We start from the raw sequence: 20,662 nt of genomic DNA, 5'->3' as shown, positions 1-20,662 counted from the left end.
ACGGACCCACCGACTTATAACATTACCACTGTACCCCCGAGGGGTTGGACTATAAAACCCCCGGGAGCCCACGATCATTCGAGGGGGCGAAGCAGAAGGACTAGCCACAAAAAACAGCAACACCGGAGAGAAGGAGCAGCCCAAACCTTGGCCAGCTTCCTTCCTCCTTCATACAGCTCCAGGAGCAACATTGTACTATCGATCATCCAACTACACTCGGCAGGACTAGGGTATTATCTCTCCGGAGAGCCCCGAACCTGGGTATGTCCGGTGTCCCGCGCCCGCTCATGCCAACCTCGCCTCTGAAGCCCACCAACGCCCTCGAGCCTCCTCCTCTCTTTAGCCATCCCTTGGCATCTGCCGTGCGCCCACCACGATAGTTGGCGCCCACCGTGGGGAAGCTCGAGGAGCTGGCCGGGAGCATGCTTCAGACGGGGCCCTTCTCCTACGCCGACGAGTCCGTCGCTCGGCGGACGATGTCGTCGGCGCGCTCGCAGCCTCCTTCGCCGCGCTGCGCATCTCCGATGCGTTCGCGGCCCACGAGTACCCCAGCGAGGTGCTCAGCTACTCCGACTCTCCCCTCTCCCTCGGCGGCGTTTCCGCCGGGGCAATGGGCGTCCATGTGGAGGTCTTCGTCACCGGTGACGGCGCCTCCTCCTCGTCGAGCAAAACGAGGAAGGCTGCCGAAGCCAGGGCCACAGCGGATCGGATCGAGCCGTCCGATCCGTTGCGCGCCGTGATGCAGAGCCTCCGCATCCCCATCGGCACCGACGTCGACGCCATCAACGTCGCTGAGGCCTGAACCCAGCTCGAGGAAAGGCGCCAGCAGATGCTGGACCTATCTGAGACGCTCGCCGCCACTCAGCGTCGCCTGGACGCGGCTCAGCTGGAGCACGCCGCCGCCTACGGATTCACGCCCGCCGCGGCCGAACCAAGCCGGGTCGCCGATGTGCGTGCCCGGGAAGGAGCGATCGGCCGGGCCCTCGGTGCCGTCCCAACCGTCTACGAGACCCCAGCGAAGAACATGCGCGTGGCCCAGGCAGCCGCAGTCGGCCTGGACCAGCTCGCGGGTGAGGAGCTAAAAGAGCGGATCGGGCGGATGCGTGAACTCCTCCACGCTGCCAACACCTAGCAGCACCGCCTCAACCAGCTCACCAAGCCGGCGGGGTCCGGCTCCGCCCGCCTTGGCGGGCCCGGCGAACTTCTGCACACCGCGTCCTCGCCACCCGGCGGGGCGCACTCCGGCCAAGCCCGGACTCGGCGCGTTCCGGCCGCTACAGCTGCCGGTGGATTGGGCAACGAGCCCGTCCTAGAGACCCAGCGCGGACCCGGCCAGCATGGCCGGCGTCCGGCTCCAACCGACCCGGCCCCCCGAGGCCTGGTCGCAAGTCGACTCGGCCCGCGCGCCATCAACGACACCGACGCTCGCCACCGCCTCGATCAGCTCGCTCGCTCCTTGGAGGTGGAGGAGAGCGGCGCTATCAGGCTAGCGTGCTTCGGCCCGCGCATCCGGGTGGAGCCCTTCCCTAAAGGATTCGTGCTCCCCCGCGACACCCCCAAGTACAACGGGACGGTGAAGCCAGAAGACTGGCTCACCGACTACACCACGGACATTGGCATCACCGGTGCCAATCGTCGTCTCGCCGTGCGCTACGCACCGCTCATGCTCCAAGGATCGGCCCGCACGTGGTTGAACAGCCTGCCAATGGGCAGCATCAACACGTGGGTGGATTTCGAGGAAGCCTTCGTCCGCAACTTCACGGGGACCTACAAGCGACCCGGCCGCCCTAGCCAGCTCGCCATGTGCGTGTAAGGGCCTACCGAGACCGGTCGCGAGTACCTCGCACGCTGGACCGAGCTCCGGAACAGCTACGAGGGCGTCCATGAAGTCCAGGCGATCCAGTACTTCGTCAGTGGGTGCCGAGACGGCACCCTCCTCAAGCACAAGCTCTTACGCTCCGAGCCGGCCACCATGGCCGCGCTCATGGTGATGACGGACAAGTACGCCAACGCCGACTCCGCCATGAAGATCCAGGTGGCGCTGGATGAAGCAGGCAAGGTGAAGCCGGTTCCTCTTCTGAAGCCAGCCGGCGAAAGCAGCCGGCAGCAGCATCACCAGAACAACAAGCGCAAGGCCGACCAGCCGGCGCCGCGTCACGACAACCGGCTCGTTGCGGCCACCGAGCCCGCGGCGGACCCGGCGGCGAAGCGCCGGCAAACCGGCAAGACGGCATGGCAACCCGCCATGAGCTTCGAGCAGATGCTCGACGCCCCCTGCAAGCACCACAGTGGCGCAAGACCCTCCACGCACACGCTTCGGCAGTGCGCCATCACCAAGCGCATCATGAGGGGCGACGTCCCGCCTCCTCCGGCTCCAGCTCCAGGCGCGGGACAGCCGCCTCCAGCTGGCGGCGCGATGCGCGACGACGCCTACCCGGACCAGAGCGCGGCCTATGCCGTCTTCACCAGCCTCGGCGACGACAAGCGCAGCGAGCGCCTCCTTCGGCAGGAGGTGAACACCGTTGTCCCGGCCAAACCCGAGTTCATGCACTGGTGGGATCGCCCAATCACCTGGACCCGGGAGGATCACCCGGCAGTCATGCCGAGTCCGGGTGGTTACGCCCTCGTCCTCACCCCACCATCGTCGCGCGGCGCACATGCAAGTTCTCCCGAGTCCTCATCGACGGTGGCAGCAGCATCAACATCCTCTACCGCGACACGATGACCAAGCTCGGCCTCAAGGCCGAGGACCTGGAGCCAACCCGAACGATCTTCCACGGCATCGTACCCGGCCTCTCCCGCTCCCCCATTGGCCGGGTCCGGCTAGATGTCCTGTTCGGTGACAGCGGCCACTTCCGGTGCGAACCAGTCTGGTTCGAGGTGGTGGACCTATCCAGCGCGTATCACGCGTTGCTGGGCCGGCCCGCGCTCGCCAAGTTCATGGCGGTTCCCCACTATGCGTACCTGAAGATGAAGATGCCGGGTCCCAAGGGCCTCATCACCGTCGCCGGCGATTACCGCAAGTCCCTGGAGTGCGCCCGAGACGGTGCCAAGTTGGTCGAGTCGCTGGTCGTTGCTGAGGAGCGGCGCCAGCTCGACCGGATCGTCGCCCTGGCAGGCGAGGCCTCCACCGCGTCAATCACGACCCCGGACCCGGCCGACGAGGCCGCCTTCAAGCTCTCCAAGGAGACCAAGAAAGTGAACCTCAACCCAGAAGACCCCAGCTGCAGCAAGTACGTTGTCATAGGCGCCCGCCTCGACAGCAAATAGGAAGGCGAGCTCGTCGACTTCTTTCGTGAGAATCGGGATATCTTCGCATGGACCCGCAAGGACATGCCGGGTATCCCGAGGAAGTACGCCGAGCACAAACTCCATGTCCGCAAGGACGCCAAGCCTGTCCGTCAACCCCTACGACGATTGTCCGAAGAGAAGAGAAGAACCATTGGTGAAGAGGTCGCCAAGCTTTTGGCGGCCGGCTTCATAATGGAAGTGTTTCACCCCGAGTGGCTGGCCAACCCAGTCCTCGTCCTGAAGAAGAACAAGACCTGGCGCATGTGTATCGACTACACCAGCCTCAATAAGGCCCGTCCCAAGGATCCATTCGCCCTCCCACGGATCGACCAAGTCATCGACTCGACCGCCGGGTGTGAGCTCCTGTCCTTCCTGGACGCTTACTCCGGCTACCACCAGATCAAGCTGGACCCGGCCGACGCCCTGAAGACGTCCTTCATCACGCCCTTTGGGCGTATTGCTACATCACCATGTCGTTCGGCTTGAAGAACGCCGGCGCCACCTTCCAGCGCTGCATGCAGAAATGCCTCCTGCCGCAACTCAGCCGCAATATCCACGTATACGTAGACGAGATCGTGGTGAATACCAAGCAGCACCTCACGCTCCTCGACGATTTGAAGGAAACCTTCGCCAACCTCCGCGAATACAAGGTCAAGCTTAACCCGGAAAAATGCGTCTTCGGCGTCCCGGCTGGAAAGCTACTCGGCTTCCTTGTCTCGGAACGCGGCATTAAGGCGAACCCGGAGAAGATCAAGGCCATCGAGCGCATGCGCAAGCCGGCTCGGCTGCGCGATGTCCAGAAGTTCACCGGATGCTTGGGCTCGGTCAGCCGGTTTCTAAGCCGGCTGGGCAAGAGGGCGCTACCCCTGTACTAGCTGATGAAGAAGACGAGCCCGTTCGAATGGAACGGCAAGGCAGACGAGACCTTCCAAGACCTCAAGCGCATGCTCTCCACCACGCCGGTCCTGGCCGAGCCGACCGACAAGGAGCCGTTGTTGCTCTACATAACCGCAACCTCGCGGGCGGTCAGCACGGTGCTGGTGGTCGAGCGACCAAAGAAGGGCAAGATCCAAGCCGTCCAGCGCCCAGTCTACTACCTGAGCGAGGTGCTCTCCATCTCCAAGCAGAACTATCCGCACTACCAGAAGATGTGTTACGGCGTGTACTTCACCGCCAAGAAGCTGAAGCAGTATTTCCAAGAGCACGTCGTCACCGTGGTCAGCACGACGCCTATCGGAGAAATCATCGGGTGCCGGGATGCCTCTGGCCGGGTCGCCAAATGGGCGATCCAGCTAGCCGGCCACACCATCCTCTACGAGCCCCGCACCGCGATCAAGTCTCAAGCCCTGGCCGACTTCCTCGTCGACTGGACCGAAACCCAGTACTTGCCGCCGCCTCCCGACTCGACGCATTGGCGCATGCACTTCGACGGGTCCAAGATGCGACTCGGCTTGGGGGCCGGCATCGTACTATCGTCCCCGAAGGGCGATCGGCTCCGCTACGCGCTCCAGATCCACTTCGCCGCCTCCAACAACGTCGCCGAGTACAAAGCCCTTGTGCACGGCCTCCGGCTGGCCAAGGAACTCGGAATCCGGCGCATCCTGTGCTATGGCAACTCGGACCTGGTGGTGCAGCAATGCTCCGGCGAATGGGACGCCCGTGACTCCAACATGGCAAGCTACCGCTTCCTCGTCCAGAAGCTGTCCGGATCCTTCGAGGGTTGCGAGTTCCTCCACGTCCCGCACACGGAGAACGAAGCAGCCGACACGCTCGCCAAGATCGCCTCGTCACGGCAAGCCATCTCGTCCGACGTCTCCCTCGAGCACCTACGCAAGCCGTCTGTCAAGACATCACCGGACTCCGAGTCCATCCACGTTCTAGACGACCCGACCACACCTCAACCCGGCCCGGGGACTGTTGAACCCGGCCCGGGGGCTGCTCAGCTCGACCCAGCCACCATCGTCCCGGACCCGGCCGTCGCCATCCCCGACCCGGGGGCTGCTCAACCCGGCTCGGGGGCTACCGACTCGGAACCCACCCTGGTGGCCGTCTTCGCCGTGGTTACGGCTCCATCTTGGGCCCTCTCAATATAAGAACTTTTGGAGAACAAGGTTCTCCCCATGGACGAGACCGAAGCTCGGCAAGTGCAACGCCAGGCGTCCGCCTACAGCATCATCAACAACGAGCTCGTCAAGCACAGCTCCACCGGCGTGTTCGAGCACTGCGTCGAGCAGGAGCGGGGCATCGACATCCTCCTTGACATACATCAGGGCGAGTGTGGGCACCACGCCGCATCACGATCCCTGGTGGCCAAGGCGTTCCGCCACGGTTTCTACTGGCCCACGGCCCTCCGAGTCGCTCGTCCTCAAGTGTGAGGGATGCTAGCGCTTCAGCAAACGCAGCCACCAGCCGGCGTCAGCACTCCGCACCATACCGATCGCCTGGCCCTTCGCGGTCTGGGGACTCGACATGGTGGGACCCTTCAAAACCGCCCGAGGCGGCATGACGCACTTGCTGGCGGTAGTGGACAAATTCACCAAGTGGATCGAGGCAAGACCAATCAAGAAACTGGACGGGCCAACAGCCGTCCGGTTCATCAAGGACATAGCGGTGCGCTACGGCATGCCGAACAGCATCATCACCGACAACGACACCAACTTCGCCAAGGGCGCGCTCGAGCAATACTGCTCCGTCTTCGGCATCCGCCTCGACCTAGCCTCCGTTGCGCATCCGCAGTCCAACGGGCAGGTCGAGCGGGCCAATGGACTCATCCTGTCCGGCGTCAAGCCGCGACTCGTCGAGCCGCTCATCCGCTCACCCGGCAGCTGGCTTGACGAGTTGCCAGCCGTTCTCTGGAGTCTACGCACCACGCCGAATCGGTCGACTGGGTTCACCCCATTCTTCCTCGTCTATGGAGCCGAAGCCGTCATCCCGACCGACATCGAGTTCGACTCGCCGCGCGTCGCGATGTACACCGAAGCCGAAGCCAGAGAAGCCCGCGAAGATGGCGTCGACCTGCTCGAAGAAGCACGCCTCCTGGCGCTCAGTCGCTCGGCCATCTACCAGCAAGGCCTGAGGCACTACCACAGCAAGAAAATCAAGCCCCTCGCGTTCCGCGAGGGCGACCTCGTCCTCCGACTCGTCCAAGAGCAGGCAGGCCAGCACAATCTGTCCCCTCCATGGGAGGGCCCATTCATCGTGAGCAGGGCCTTGCGCGACCGCAACGCCTACTACCTCATCGACGCACGCAAGTCAAGGAAGCGCAAGAAGGACACCGCCGGTGAAGAAACGACCCGGCCGTGGAACGCGGAACTCCTCCGCCCGTTTTACAGTTAGCCGCACGAGCGTATGTATCATCGCCTTTTGTAAACACATGAAACTACGGGGTCCCGGAACGAGACTCGGGGGCTGCCTTTTGTCGTCCAATTTATTGTGTCCCTATTTTCTTGCATCACTATACCACTGAACCCGGCCACTGGTCCGACTCGCTCGACCCGGGGGCTCGGGGGCTGGCCGGCTCGGTCGCCACCCCGCCGCCTTACTTGGTGATTCCTGATAAAGTTAGGATGCCGCGGTCCCCCACTTCGCCCTAAAGCCACAGATCCAGCTTTGGTTGTCGGCTGGCAAGCACAACGGGCCAAAGCTCCTTTCTTACACTAAGCCAAAGGTTGCCGGGTCGATCAACCCGGCCCGCCATTCATCAAATGAACAGCCGCACGACCGGCTGCTCGCCAACCGGCTTCGCCGGATTGCCGCCAGCCGGCCCACTAGGTGTTTCGCTCGCGCTCAACCTTTTGAGGGACCCAAGTCCTGCGCGCTCCTCTCAAAGAACCGAACTCCTTGTCACGGACCGGAGCCTCGGCCGTCTGACTCGCGGGGGGGAGGTTTGAGAAAGGAAAAGCGCATGAAATCGGTCCAAAAAATGGAAGGCAAAAAAGCAAAAGCACCCACGACATCTACACAAGTACTTAAGAAAAGGCCCACGGCCCGAGTTCATTACACCCTAAAACCATCAGTGGGTGGGTGGACCTGCTATTTAACAAATTTTACATAAAGTGTCTCAGGCATCTCCAGCGCCGCGTCGCGACATCGACGGCTCTCCCCTCACGGCCTCCGGGTCCGGCGAGGTGCCGGTGCCCTCCTCAGCGTCCGCGTCGTGGTAGATGCCCGTCTCCTCCGAGCTCCCCTCCAGATAGTGGAAGAGCAAGCCGTAGTCGTCGCCGTCCACGACCCCGCCGTCTTCCGTCCGCACCGGATGGAACTCATCGTGGAAGGCGAACTCGGCGATGTAGCTGGCCCGGGAGGCGATCCGGCCGGCTTGCTCCTGCAAGAGCTGCTCCGAACCGGCCCGCTGGCCCATCAACGCGTCCAGCTGCAGGTCCGGATGCCAGAACAGCGCGAACCGGAGCGCCATCTCAGCACCGGCACGAGCGGCGGAGACGCGCCACTCGCCAAGCCGGTCCTGCCCCATCTCCAACCAACGCGCCAGGCGCGAGAAGCTGCTCGGTTGGACGGAGTCCGGCCATAGGGCCGCCGTCATCGCGATGCCAGCCTGGGACAGCCGCCCCAACTGCGTTCCCAGAACCTGCAGGCAGGCCTCAGCGGCGGCGATGATCTCCGGGAAGGTCCAGGCCACCCGCGGATCCGTCCCGGACCCAACAACGTCGGTCGGGTCACGCTGATAGCGGATGGATTCCTCCGCCAGCCGCTGCGTCTCTGGGAAGGCCCCTGGCGCAAAGGAAGAAGCGAGTTAGAAGAAGAACAACAAGGAAGAAAGGCCGAGTCCCGACCCGGCAAACGACAAGAAAAAAGCACTTACTGGAGAAGGACTCTTCCAGGCGCTGCGCCTCAAGCAACGTACCACGCCGCTCCCGCTCGATGGCGCGGTCGCGCTCCTCGAGCACCTTCTCTAGATTGGCCGCCTTGGCAAGGGCCGCCTTGGCAAGGGCCGCCTTCAGCTCGGCGTCCTTGTCTTCGGCCGCCTTCTCGGCTGCCTCGCGCCGACGAGCCTCGTCCTGACGGGCCCCCTCAGCCGTGGTGACCTGCCCCCGCAGGCGATCCACCTCGGCCTGGAGCCGGCCCTTGTCGTCGGCCAGCTAGCCGCGCTGCTGGTCCGCCTCCACCAGGGCCTGATGCGCCTCTGCCACCTTGGCGGCTTCTGCCTTAAGGAGCTCCACCTCGGCCTCGAGGCGGCTCTTGTGACCCGCCAGCTGCTCATGCAGCCGGTTGGCCTCATCGAGAGACCGCCAAGCCGCGGCCGCCTCCGCCCTCGCCTGTGCCGCCTCGACGCCAAGACGGCCGGTGTCGGCAACAAGCCGGTCGTAGTGATGACCGGACCAGAGCAGACGAGCCCACCAGGACAGCACCTCGGCTGCGAAAAAGAAGGACTCAGCAGAAGAAAAAAGCAAGACTTAAGATTTGGCCCAAATGTTACACAGTTGCCCCGAATCTCGGGGGCTACACCCAGTGGGTGCGCTAGAGCGCCCCCACTAGAAAAGAGCACAAGGATACCTGAGGCGACGCGGAGCTCCTCCTTCTTGGCGGCAAGCCGCTCCACGAGCTCCCGGTGCTTGCCCAGAAGACGATTGTAGGCACCGACCCGGAAGGCGTCGAGATGTTGAAGAAAGCAGAAATCAGAACAAGGCCAACACTCTAAAGATTCGACCCAACTACTACGTAGTTGGCCCAAACCTCGGGGCTACACCCAGTGGGTGCGCTGGCGCGCCCCCACAAAGAAGAAAATTGCAAGAAAACTTACCAGGACGGCGCGCTCCAGGTCGCGCGTCCGCTCCACCTCGGCCTGGGCGAAGGCCTCGAGCCGTTCCGTCCGGCCTCGCAGGCGGCGACTGACGGCGGCCAGCGCCGCCTCCTCCTGGGTCTGAGGCCCGAAGACAACGGCGCCCCCGCTCCGCGCCGGCTGCGGCACGGCAGCTCGGCGCTCTCCCTGCCGGGGCACCAAGGTGTGCTCCTCGCTGGCCGCTCGCGACACGGCCAACACCTCCTCCGGGACGCCCTGCGTCGCCGACCCTGACCCGGACGCCGGGACACCGCCGCCCGCGGTGCCTCCTCCAAAACCGGCGGCGCCTCCGACACCGCCGCCCGCAGCGTCTCTTCCAAAACGATGCCGCCTCCACCACCATCAGTCCCCGCTCGCTCGGCCACGTCGGCCCACGGCGGGGTGTCATCCTCCACCTCCACGACCCCCTGGTCGGGGATCACCACCTCAGCCCGGCCTCCACGGCCGCGCTCCCTCACCGACGACGGCTCAAAGACCGTCGCCGTCACCACCGTGCCCTCCGGCATCTCGCGCCAGACCGGCTCCGCGCCGGGTCGCGCCCATGCCGCCGCCGCGTCGGTCCAAGCCCGGACCGACGCCGCCTCCAGCTCCGCCTCGGCCCGGTTCCTGTCCCGCCAGGCCAAGGCTTCGGCGTCATTCGGATCTAGGCCGAGGTCCGAGTCAGCCCGTCCCTCCGCCTTGGCCTGGTCGGCAAGGTCGGACCGGCTCCTGCGAAACGCGGCCCCTTCGGCGGTCACGGCTTCCGCCGCGGCCCTCGCCAGCACGATTGGCGACCTAGAGAAGAAGACAGAATGAGCAGAAAAGAAACAAGACTAGCTCAAGAAACAAAAAAGGCCTGAGCGCAAACAAGAGAAGAAGCTCACCCTGCCAAGACCGGGACCGGGGTTGGCCTCCCGTGCCCGCCGCCGCGCTTCCTCTTGGCCGGCCTCCCGGCCCCGGCCGGGTCCGCCGTGCGCTTCGGGGCCCGGGGTCGCGGCGCGACGCTGTCTTTCCCATGCGGGCAGCTCGGCGCCACCCCATGCGAGGACCCGGCTCCGCCCGCGTCGCCGCCTCCCCCGCCCAACGCCACTACACTAACAACTGGCGTCAGCACCGGCCGTTCCGTGCCGCGGTCAGCAATTCAAGACACATGAAGAAAAACGCGAGACATACCCGCGCGACGCCCTGCGCCGGCGTCGGATTCGGCCTCCTCCTCCCCGCCACGAGCCACGGGCTCCTCTGGCGCCACCGGCTCCACCCGCGACGGAGCCCGGGCGTAAGGATGCCGAGTCGCGTTCAGAAGTACCCTCCGCGTCGCGTCAGGACGGATGAGAAGGTGCACGACAGCAAAGTGAGAAGACCAGACACTCACCTGTGGCGCCGGGTTCGACTGGCTGTACGACGCCTTGCCGAACCGCCAGTCCTCCCCAAGGTTGGCCTTGGAGATGTCGTTCACGCCGCGCGTGACCTGCTCCGCGGACAGCCGCGTCGACCCCATGTGGTTGGGGTCCTGAAGGCCGACCATTTCGCCGATGAGGCAGGAGCGCCCCTGAAGCGGAAGGACCCGGCGCATGATGAACGCGGCGAGGAGGTCGGTGCCGGTGAGCCCCTCCTGCGTCCTCATCACCGTCACCCGCTCGCAGAGATTAACGATCTCCTGCGACGGGCGCTTGGGCGAGTAGCCCCAGTTTGTCTTCGCCCGCGGCGGTGCGATGGCGAAGGCCGGAAGATTGATGCGATCAGCTCCAAGGTTGCGGACGTAGAAGAAGGAGTTCTGCCACTTCTTGGCAGAGTCCTCCAGCGGGATCTTGGGGAAATCCGCCCCCGACCGCTTCGACATGACGGCGGCGCCGCAATCGGCGAACTCCCTGGCCGACGGGCCCTGCTGCTTCAAGGAGAAGAAGCGCGCCCAGAGGTCGATCGTAGGCTCGACCCCCACGTACCCCTCGCAGAGGGTGACGAAGCTGGAGAGCTGGACGATGGCGCCGGCGCCAAGATGATGCGGCTGGAGCCCGAAGAACTCCAGGAAGGCACGGAAGAAGGTGCTCGCCGGCAGCCGAACCCGCGCTCGAAGTGCATGAGGAAGACCACGCGCTCCTGCCCCTCGGGCCGAGGCCTCTGCTCGCCGCACGGCAGGCGGACGCCGACGTCCGTCTCCCGCGGCAGGCGCCGCGTCACCCGGAGTTGGGTGATGTCCTCGGAGGTGACGTTCGAGCCCATCCAGGAGCCCGATGGCAGCGACATGATCGAAGAAAGAAGAAGGAAGATGGACGGCAAAGGAGTTCTGCTCGGAGCAGCGGGCACCGCAGTGCGTCTTTTGCGAAGAGCGGAGCGAGAGCAAAGGGACAGGAGGGCGCGAGCGAGAATAATGTCCGCCGCCCCCTGCCCCCTGATTTATAACCCTCGGTTTGAACGTGGGGAAGTGGGGAAGTGGGATGGTTTGCATGCGCCCGTTCCACTACCCCGCAATAAGTGCGCGCGTACACGCACAGTAACTGCCCGGGGAAGAGCAACCGGCCCCCGGACGCCGCAATAAATCCGCGCGCTTGGGCCGAGGGCGCGCGGCGGCGGGCCCCAGCCCGTCGCCCGGTCCCGTCACGCGCGTGGCCTGTCAGGCCCCTCCGGCTTCCGAGCACCACGTGGCGCCCGCGCAAAGCCCGAGGGATTGCCCCAAGATTCGGCGGACTTCTCGGTCCCCGCCACGACCAAGACGCCGCGATCCGGTTTCCGAGAAAACCGGCACACAGTGGGTGTTGCCGGACTTGGCGCTCGCAGAATCCACCTTGCTTAAGGGGGAAACTACGAAGGCCCACTCATCCGAAGACGGCGGACCTTCACAGCTTCGGGGACTACTGTCGGGAGGGTGGACCCCGGGCAGGCAACGGAACCCGGATCCTCTTCAAAAACAACGGGGCTGGCACCGCCCCTCAATACCGGCGCGCGCTTGCCCGGGTCGCTCGACCCGGCCAAGCCCCCCAAGCCGGCCAGACTAGCCGACCCGGCAAGACATGTCGACTCGGCCCCAACATCTGGCGCAAGACAGCCGAACCCGGCACGGCCAAGGCCTCCTCACCAAGCCAGCGCCACCCATGGCGTGCTATGCAATCCAGCCGCGGGTCAACTGCCGTCCCATCCAGGCCGTATGACGGGGACAAGACTTCAACCAACGATGACCAAGGCAACAGTGGCCCGCCCATGCCTCTGGTCAGCAGGAACGTGGCAACAGTGCCCCTCACCTCCCCGCTGACCAGGGCCGGCGTGGCAACAGTGCCCCCACCCTCACCGCTGACGACAACAAGCGGCAACCTGACGAAGAGCACTGTACGATGCTCGACTCGGCCACGCCCTGACGATCAACAAGACGGCGCACAGTCCCCCTAGGCTTGCGGGGCCCGCACCTAGGGGAACCCGGCGAACCACAAGCCCTCAGCGGGGCCCAGCCCGGGACCCCGGACACCGACTACACAGACCCACCGACTTATAACATTACCATTGTACCCCGAGGGGTTGGACTATAAAACCCCCGGGAGCCCACGATCATTCGAGGGGGCGAAGCAGAAGGACTAGCCACAAAAAACAGCAACACCGGAGAGAAGGAGCAGCCCAAGCCTTGGCCAGATTCCTTCCTCCTTCATACAGCTCCAGGAGCAACATTGTACTATCGATCATCCAACTACACTCGGCAGGACTAGGGGTATTATCTCTCCGGAGAGCCCCGAACCTGGGTATGTCCGGCGTCCCGCGCCTGTTCATGCCAACCTCGCCTCTGAAGCCCACCAGCGCCCTCGAGCCTCCTCCTCTCTTTAGCCATCCCTTGGCATCTGCCGTGCGCCCACCACGATAGTATCTATGGTTAGTGATTAATTGTTTGTTCTGTACAAATGATTTTTTTGCTAATGATCTGACTTGGGTTAGCTTAGCGTGCGTGCTAATAATTCGTAGCCAGATCATGAGAATTGATTTTGAATGTCCTGCATATATGTCTGTGCCTTTTTTTCTTCCAGATCTCGAGAATTGATTTTGAATCTCATATATATATATATATATGTTTCTACCTTTTTTTCATATTGCTATGTACACAGATGAGGCTCCGGCCAGCGGTGCCGCCGGCTGTAGATCCTGCACCCGGCAACGCAGGCAGAAGCGGCCATGCCCCTGGATCCAAGGAACCCATAGAATATCGGGCGAACCACGTTATTATCACAAACAGTCGTATTAGTCCATCTATGGGCGTTCAACTAACCATTTACTACCTCCGGCAGCTGTTTGATTAGACGGGACGACTGTGAGTAGTCCGCCGTGCATGCTCACCATACTGGGAAGCGAGCCACGAGCGCTGCAATTTATTGCTGGTTTTGGACTATTGTTTTGGCCGCCTTGGGAAGGTACGTAGAACAGTCCTCCGTTCTCATCTACAAGCACCGCCGTCGAGGATCGCCGCCTGCTGCAAGATGGAGGACGAGCCGGCCAACAAGCGAGGGCGGGTCGAGCCAAAACTGCAAGAGCCTCCGGCGAACGTGGACTTGATCAGCAGCCTCCCCGACGAGATATCCCACCTTCCCATCAAATATGGCGTGCGGACCACTGTCCTCTCGTGGCGGTGGCACCCCCTATGGCACTCCACCCCCTGGACCTCATCGTCGACCACAAGTTTTGCAATGGGGAGCAACAACGCCTGGACGCATTGTCCCACGTCCTTGCCATGCACCCTGGGCCGGTCAGACGCCCTGCTATCGGCAGGCTCAGTCCCCACAACAAGAACGAACCCAGGTTGCACTACTGGTTCCTATCCCTAGCCCTAGATCGGCTCGAGGAGCTCAGCTTTCATGCTAGACATCCTTGCTCGCTGCTGCCGTCCGTGCTGCGCCTCGCGCCCACGCTGCGTCGCGCTACATTCAGGCGGTGCATTTTCCCCAGATTGATGCTGCACGCGCTCTTCATCTCCCTAAACTTAAGCACCTCGAGCTCATTGTCATCCGCATCTCGAAGGAGGATTTGGAGCGCCTGCTCGTCAGCTGTACAATGCTCGAGTACCTTCGTCTTAATGCGATGGATGGGTTCAGTAGCCTCCACATCACCTCGACGAATGCCCGTGCGATTTATGTGCATTGCTGGCGCCGCCCAAGGCTGTCAGTTGAGGTGTTTAACGATATGGTCATTGAGAATGCGCCTTTCCTCGAGAGATTGTATGTACTTCATAAATTAGGTCCAGCAAGAATCAGGGTCATTCACGCACCGAAATTGACAGTGTTGGGCTATTCGTGTGCTGAATTCAACGAACTTGTTACTGGATCATTATCCGTTCAGGTACAACAGTCTTCTTCTTCTCCTTCTTATATATTATTGGACAACACATTTTATCTATTTTTTGTTGATCTATATGTTCGCCTGTCATCCAGAAAATGATTCCCACAAGCTTGACCCGGCCTCTGCGCACAGTGAAGATCTTGGCACTACAATCTGTCGGCCCCGATCTGGATGAAGTTGTTAGATTCCTTAGATTCTTTCCTTGCACGGAGAAGCTATACATCAAGGTGACTCTCCTTTCCTGTTAATTGTTAACCACAATGGAGTTCAATTTTTTGTTACTTCTACCCATGATTACAATGACAAATGTAGAATGATTTCTAAAGGAAATTTTGAGGATTTCAATACATATATTTTTTGAGATGCTAGTGTTGTACGCGTTTTATTCCTTCGCCCGACATGCTTTCGTGATAAAAGTCTATCATGAAAAATTGAATGTGGCATTTCACTCTTTTCGTGTATTTTAGAAATCCTGCAAATCAAAGAGGCCTGAAGTGTTCAAATCTGCAACTAGGCACTAACATGTTGTCTTTGTTTGCAGATACTAGCAGGCCCGAAAGTAGAAAATGTTGGGAAATATAACAATCCCATTGAATGTCTTGATCTTCATCTCACAGAAATTACTTTTAACGAGTACCGAGGCACCACATCAGAAATTAAATTCACCAGATTCTTTGTTGAGGTTTGCCCTATATTTACTGGGCAGAAGTAAATGGATTGCTAAAGAGCGCATGCGTGCACAGCCGAATGGAAAAGGCTCTGCAGAAGCTGAATTTCAGTTTGTAACTTCATATGACAGATTATTCGGAAGTCACTGTATCGAGCCGCTATATGACTTCTCGGTGGCTGATCCTTTCGCAGAAATAATGCATGAAAAAGATTTTGAAGAAGATGGATTTTATGTGTCTGAATAGTTTGAACCTTGTAATCTTTGAATTTGGGCCTTGTAATGCTAGAATTTGAACCTTGCAATATTTATGGTATTTGTTATATAACGTAATTGGATGTTTAGTTTGGTTTTGCAATCATGTCCTGTTATAAGTATATATATGTTGTTCTTCTGTACACAGAGCATAGATGTTGTGCAGATAGAGCATATCACATCGCACACGGACCATACTAGGGAACCCGTCGGTGATGAATTCATCAATCGCAGACGGTTGTATACCAGCAAGCGTTTGCCCACAACACACACGACTTATTCCATCACAAACAGCTCGGATGGACCAACTGTATGTCATGTATCGCACAAGCAACTCTAACCTGATTCGTGCTTGATGTCTCCGCCATCGCTCTCACAGTTTGTCTTATTTGCCATGTATCACTGTGCCGGCCTTTGCTCGCGTCCCTCGGTGCGCTCTACTCGCGTTAGGCGCCGTGGCGCGCTCTGTTCGCATCCGTCGGCGCGCTCTACTCACGTACCTCCACGCGCTCAGCTTGTGGACAGCTTTTCCTTGCGTGTTCAACTGCTATATGCATATATATGGTTGATCGCCGTTGAGGCGACCGTGGAGCGCTCTGCTCGCGTCCCTGTGCGCGCGCTCTGCTAGCGGTTGGGGCCTGCGCATGATCACGTTGGGGGCCCCATATGCATGCGGTTGCGCCACGCGCATTGCCACGATGCAGTTACGTGCGACACGATGGAGTTACGCGTTGCAAATTAGAACTACCATCTGGGCGTGCAGATATTCCAGGCCGTCTGGCTTCCTCATTAATTCCCATGACCATTATAACCCTAGTCTCTTCAACCTTTCGATCTTGCCCCACAACACAACAAGCACACCCACGATGACACATATAGAGAGGATATCTAGCAGCGCTCCAATGGAGTTCGGCGAGCATAAACTGGAGACCCACATGAGGGAGACAGATCTCTCGGTGGTGTACACCATCGACCGGCCCTGGTGGAGGACTACATCAACACCGTGGAGCAGTTGCTTGCTCGAGACAAATACAAGGTGGTCGGCATCGACCTCCAGTACACCGGCGATCGTCCCGGCAAAGATCAGAAGGTTGACGTCCCCCAGTTGTGCATGCGCCATCATGTCCTCATCTTCCACTACTGCATGGCCACAGAGCCTTGTGACAGTTTCGCCAGGTTTGTAAACAACACCGACTACAAGTTCGCTATGGTGGAAACCTCCAACGATGTAAAGGCGCTCATGGTTATGGGCTTGGCCTGCAAGAACCTTGTCGAAATCCGTGACCACTACAGGGTCTGGGGCAGCACGAAGAAGGACTCCCTGGTTGAACTCGCCCCGGCCATCATCGACCCCTACTACGAAAAGATGAAGCAGGATGCCAACAGAACAAGTCCTATATCCTGGCACGGGGCCTGGATGCAGCAACTGGATGCATCTTACCTCAGGTTCGCGGCCAAGAGCGTGTACAAATGCTATGAGATGCACAGGCGGATCGTTGACATGAGGAAGTGCCTCATTACCGAAATCGACGAGGCCGGATCGAGCCACAAGCAGAGCAGTAGTGGCAAGCGCCACTAGAAGTAGATGATGATCAGATGATCGTTTATCCTAGTTAATTATGCATGTAATATATAGTTTACTTTGATGTGTGGATATGTCATGTGTGTAGTAGCCACCTATGTAATTATGCATGTAATAGTTTATTTTGATGTGTGCAAATATCATATGTGTAGTAGCCACCTATGCAATTGGATGTTTAATTTGGTTATGCAACCATGTCCTTATAAGTGTGTGTGTGTGTCTATATATATGTTGTTGTGTATGCAATCTCATCGCACAACACACACGTCTTATTAGCATCAATCGTCTGTGTTATTATCGATCTTTGCACACATTTCTGATTACAAACCTGTTTGCCGCGTATCACACACATCTTGTTAAATTGAACCATTTATGTTCTCTTGGCTCAACGCAAACAGTTCATCCGAGTGAACTGTTTGCTCTCTATCACACACACCTTGATCTGGCAGACCGTTTCTTTTGTTCCGTCTAATCACAAACAGTTCATTCGACTGAACTGTATGTCGTATATTGCACACACCTTCATCTGGATGCCCGTTTTTGTTGTTCCACCTTATCACAAACAGTTTATCCGAGTGAACTGTATGCCGTATATTGCACACACCTTTATCTGGTTGCCCGTTTATGTTGTTCTTCCTCATCACAAACTGTTCATGCAGTGAACCGTATGCCCCTAATCGCACATGTAAGTAAAATCCGAACCGTGTTTGATGTATCCGCCATCACAGACGTTTTGCATCTTTTTGACGGTTTTTTTACATCACCGTTTGCGATTAATGCATCGCACACACTTTTGTTGAAGGGTCTCTGATTGTAGTGTCGCGTTAGCAGCATCTTGCAGTAGTGTATGCATAGGCCGGGTGGATGTTCATTATGCCTGACACTACATTGTGAATCAATAAAAACCATTCTTTATAAAAAAGGAGTATATATATGAAGATATGAAATGACACTTACACCAGTGGAAAAATGGCTAGCCACAACTTTTGTTGGTGGCACTTTATTTTCAATCAACACCAGCACTATTTTTCTAAATAGTGTTGGCATTGGCATAATTGGTATGACATTACTAGGGACATAGTAGTGACGCTGAAAAAAAGTTGAACGTCACAAGTATATGGGACCCACAGTTTATACAAGGTGTAATGTAGTGGTGACGTGCCACAACATGGAATGACATGACTATTATGTTTAGTTGTGGCGTGTCATTGGTTGCCACATCAGCACTATATGACGTGGGGTCTAATTTTTGGAATTATTTTTATTTATAATTATTTATTCCTAATTGATTGAACTGTGTTTAATAATATTATTTTGTCAATGTGAACATTTTTTTAGAAATGTTGACATTTAAAAAAATATATTGTAGTTTTACCTTTTTATTTTTTGTAGGAGGTGATCATTTTTATATAAGATTTTAGTTTATTTTTATTTAATTTGGAATATTTAAGTTTGAAATGCTGAATTTCTTTTAAAATATATTTAGTATTTTATTGTTTTTATCGAATTAAAAATATTCTTTTGAATTTTATTAAAGTACTCTTATTATTATTTTAAGAAATATTGCTTTTATTAAGTAAGAAACTTATATGTTTTTGCTAAATTTACTTTCTCTACGTATTGGGCCAAGCCAATAAATTCGGGAGGGGGGGGGGGGCGGGGGTCAAAACCGAGGCTCCCTCGCCCCACATCGCTCTCTCGCTCTTTCTCTGACCGCACACGTTCTCTCTCTCTGCCTCTCTTGTTCCCCTTCTGGCGCCGCTCCGATTCTGGCGGGTTCCGGTGCTGAGGTAACCGCTAATTAATCTCCCTCTCTCCCTCTCTTGCCGCTCGTTGCTCTCCGATTTGATTTGATTTTGTTTGATTTGCATCGCTAGGGTTTTGGACGGCGGCGGCAGAAACGATGGACTGCTAGGGTTCATCCCCTCCACGACATTGACTACAAACCATCTGCAAGTTCATCCCCTCCACCTTCTTTTGCTTTCTACGAAATCATCGATGAGTTCATACCCTCGCGATTTGATTTCCATTGCTAGGGTTTCAGTTTGACAGTGAAGTGAGTAGGCCAGATGAATATGACTGGGTAGGTAAAATCAGGAATTTGAATAGAAACTACACTGTGTTTGTATGGCAGTGCAAATAATTTGATTAGTCGATGCACATTTTAGAATTGTGTTGCTCTTGTGTTGAAACTGCCATTTGTTGGCATTTTTAGTTGATAGGTCATGTTAGGCATTCAAGTCAGTGCCAAATCAGTGTCAGATTTGGCCAAATTAGGAGTTTCAATAGAAACTAAAATGTGTTTGTAAGGTAGTGCAAGATAATTTGAATTGTTGATACACATTTTTAGAAATGTGTTTGCTCTTGTGCATTGCCAAGTCAGTGCCAAATCAGTGCCACGTTGTACTAGATGGATAATTTGCATGTGTTGAAACTGCCGTGTGTTGGCGTTTTTGTTGATCCACATGTGGATAATTTGTATGGTATATATACTCTAGTTCATATCCTCTTTAGTTCATATCACCAGCATATGTTATCATGCCTAACTTATTATTTTGTAGTTGCAGCCAATGAGTACCTACAACAGCCACTACCGTCTTCGTGTAACTTCGCGGCGTATGCTGACGTCGACAGAGGCGAAGAGAGCACCAACCAGGTAAGATTACAAAAACATTCATGAGCATTGCAAACACATGCATATGTATAAAACCATTCATTGTTGATGATTGCTAGGAATACGTATGACGCCCGTCTCCGGCACCCGTCGAGGAGAAGGTTTCTGACGTGGACATGCTCAACTGTGAGTTGATCGCGTCTCAGAAGAGTATAATCAAGGCCCTCAGGGACTTGAATTCCTCACTATAGATGGAGAAGGATGAGATCATCGACGATAAGTCTGATATCTTTTATAAGATTATTAGGCTGAAGGAGCCGCAGGATGAACTAGTCCAGGAGAGGGATCAGCTGAACAAAGAGATAAAGCTCCTGAGGGTCGAGAGGAATTAGGTGAAGATAGAGAAAGCCCATTTCAAACAAGAGGGGGAGAGCAATAGGAACAAGCTACGCTAGATGAAGTTAATCCTTCAAAGAGAGTGAGACGTAGGTAGTTTGGTTGGCAATGACCTTTTGTGAAGATGAACTACTGACTTTTGTTAAGTTTGTGAGACTAGTTAAGTTTTAAATGTTGCATATATGGACTATGGACTAGGTTTAAATTGCTGCATATAATTCTTTTTTATTAGCGAAAAACACATTGCTGGCGTTGGGAGTCATGACACGACAGTGCTAACGCCATCAGTTCTCAAAATTGTACTGACGTGGGCCCCAACACCACCAGTAACATTTTTCACTAACGCCATATTGATGGCGTTGGTGCCCTACGCCGGCAAGGCCAATTTTGACATGCCATATCTAGGCTTTTCTGCACTAGTGTTAGGGCATAATTTATGGGTTATTATGGTGTGGTTTCACGTATCCACGTAGGCATTTGAAGATGAGGCAGTACATTTGATCAATCCTCACAAGCATTCTTTCTCTTCATCTTTTGCACTTTGCCTGGTGGTTGCTGTCTCTCTCTTGCTTTTCTCTCTTAACTTAACAAGCAACAGATGCCTCTGCAAGATCCCGTGTTGGTCAGCCATCTTTTCGTATCTCTTTCCACATCATCTATTTATCTGACGTGTACACATGGGACAGCTGTCCACGGTGTAGCATACTACATGCCCTTAGGAGATGTGCAGTGGGTGTTCTCTTGATGTCAGCTGGTCCTTTTCTTATACCCCGA

General features: G+C 57.0%; 1 long non-coding RNA gene across 3 annotated transcripts; it reads left to right on the top strand.

Moving 5' to 3' along the window:
* Positions 1-18,563: 18,563 nt before the first annotated feature.
* On the top strand, positions 18,564-20,097 carry LOC120965856 (uncharacterized). 3 transcript variants are annotated; one of them, XR_012186857.1, is made up of 4 exons: positions 18,564-18,668; positions 18,756-18,830; positions 19,446-19,534; positions 19,612-20,097. It is a non-coding gene; the product is annotated as an uncharacterized lncRNA (long non-coding RNA). The 3 variants fall into 3 exon arrangements; XR_005758854.3 differs by having other exon boundaries at positions 18,756-18,961; XR_005758853.3 differs by having other exon boundaries at positions 18,756-18,961; positions 19,440-19,534.
* Positions 20,098-20,662: the final 565 nt, after the last annotated feature.

This window comes from Aegilops tauschii, chromosome 6, assembly GCF_002575655.3.
Source record: "Aegilops tauschii subsp. strangulata cultivar AL8/78 chromosome 6, Aet v6.0, whole genome shotgun sequence".
In the NCBI taxonomy this organism is placed as follows: Eukaryota; Viridiplantae; Streptophyta; class Magnoliopsida; order Poales; family Poaceae; genus Aegilops; species Aegilops tauschii.
The sequence above is the reverse complement of the archived record's forward strand: the minus strand, read 5'-3'. Positions and strand labels throughout refer to the sequence as shown.